Below are 2,500 nucleotides of genomic sequence, written 5' to 3'. Positions count from 1 at the left end.
GAGGAAGAGAAAGAGGTAAAAGAAGAAAAGGAGGAAAGAACCAAAGAGATAATAATGAATAGACAGACAGATATACTTCATAATTCCTTTCCCGTTCTCCTCAACCCTGCCCGTGGAGAACGACCATTTCTCGTTCGTTAAATAACAATCTCGCGACAAAATTGCGGGGGAGGGGGGAGGGGGGGGCGCATGTCATAATATGAGACGGAAGGAGGAACATCATTAGAGAGCTTTTTGATGCAAGGAAATCCCGGAGGCGTTGAAATGGGCTGACGAAATCACCGGACCATGAAAGGATTTTTGACTTCATGCGTCATGCGAGCTCTTGCGACAACAGGCATTTTGGTTTCTGTGAAATCCTCTCTTTGGGAGTTCTTAAGCGTCATAATATTTACAAGAAATGTCATCATAATATACGCCTATTTGCTAAGAAAGATGGAATCATTGTTATGTAAAACTAAATGATTCAACGAACTTACTTCATTTTATCTGGCTTTTTCATTTCAGCCTTTGATGTGTTGCGGAAGCGTCGGGCGAGTCTCGCTGGCGCTCTCCTGAGGCCGTGATGACTTGCACCTCATCATGAGTGCGGGACCTTTTTGTGCCGTGGAAAGCCACATGCAGCATGCGTAAATACGCAGATCACAGTTACATAAACAATCGTGCATGCAAACATACACGCAAGACACACCGACGCGCAGGTATATATACGCACGGGAGTGTACATGCAAATAAACAAAGACCTGACTTTTCTCTCCTTTTTTTAATCGCTTATTGTCATAGTCCCGATCTATGAAGAGCGAAGAGCCTCAGCGAGAGAGAGAAACGGAGTTTTGGGCAGGCGAGGACACAGCGGCTGAATTTAGGTGGCCATTAATGACGGATCCTGTCATGTTGGGAAAATTTGTTGTAATAGAGTAGACGAAACTAATTATGCTGAATGTTTCTGTAATTATATTATTTTTTTTTATATTACAGATGACTTATCAAATTAAAAGGGTCTAGTTCATCATCGTGCATGAAAAGTTCCGCAATTCATTATGCCGAATTTGAGTTAAAACATAGTTGTTACGGCAATTACGTCCGGCCGCCGCCCCGTTGCGATAAAAGGTTAATCGGTTTTGAGCGGCGCTGATGAGGGAGCGCTTTCTCCTCCTTTCTGGCGCCGATTTCCATTACCTGGAATATTTTCCATCGGTGCTCTCAACATACGTTTAATTACAGAGACCTCGTTCCTGTTTGTTTGTGTTAGAAAGACAATGCAAACCATCGCTGTGGTCTCATTTTCAATTGGATTTATTTTGTGTATAGTCGGTTTTTCTGCCATATAAGCAACACGGAGGAGTGCTTTTGCCATTCATTGTTGTTGATATTGTTTTTTTTTTCATTGTTGTTATTGCTGTTGCTTTATCAATATTGCTTTGTCAGTATCACCATTTATCAATATTATCATTCGTATTATTTCCATTCGTATTGATGTTTATATTATTATTAGTATTGTTTTGATGATCATTATAATTATTGTGATCAATATCATTATCATTGACATTATCATAATAATTATTAGTATGGTCATTATCATAATCACAATTATTATTATTATCATAATCATGATTAATGTTATTACATTTTCTTCTTATTATTATCTGTGATGGGTATAAGATGGATCTCTCTGCTTCTACCAGTTTATGTGATGGTATAAATATCCCAAATTCTGATACCAATTTGTGTGATGGGCACCAGAATATGTGGCGAGCAGAGATTGTTCTAATTCCCACACATAATAAATAAAGGGTGATGTGAAACACGGTAGCTAAAAACATTAACAATATTACAAGGGGGCACGATATATACACGCAAAGGGGAGCTAAGCCTATCGCAAAGCTAACGAGATCTAAGCTATGAGTACTGTATATCGAGAACACTAAGGAAACACCGACAATGCACAGTATATGAATTAAGTCACTAAGGCACTAGACACAAATCTACCTGGAATCCTTGAGGAGGAGTCGAAGAGAGGGGAGAACCTCTCGACTCGAAGGCTGAACGGATTCTGAATGAATATAATAATGACCTATTTTGAGGCAAGATCCTGGGTCACTCGGAGGGCAAAGATGACCTCTCCTCATTGGGCGGCGTGCTGCTCGGCTCGGCCTGTGATTGGCCGACGGGGAATAGGGCAGGGTTCGAAACCACGCCTTCCAGGATAGGCACTCAGAGGTTGTCCTGCAATTTGGGGACATTGGAAGTGTCAGATGTGAGGTACAGAGACATCGTATCTGACATTAACTATAAACATTTCATTATTCCTTCTATATGATCTTTTCATATACAATTGAGACCTTGATATTATCATCATCATTATTACTGTCTCTGATATTATCAACACCATTATCATTATCATAATCACTATTCATAATTTTATTATTATTATCATTAAAACTATTACTATTGGTATCGACATTATTCTTATCATTATCAACATCATTATTATCATCAT

This window comes from Penaeus japonicus, unplaced genomic scaffold, assembly GCF_977035675.1.
Source record: "Penaeus japonicus unplaced genomic scaffold, GWHDUDI00000001_assembly GWHDUDI00000027, whole genome shotgun sequence".
NCBI classification, from domain to species: Eukaryota; Metazoa; Arthropoda; class Malacostraca; order Decapoda; family Penaeidae; genus Penaeus; species Penaeus japonicus.
This window is presented reverse-complemented; position numbering follows the sequence as displayed.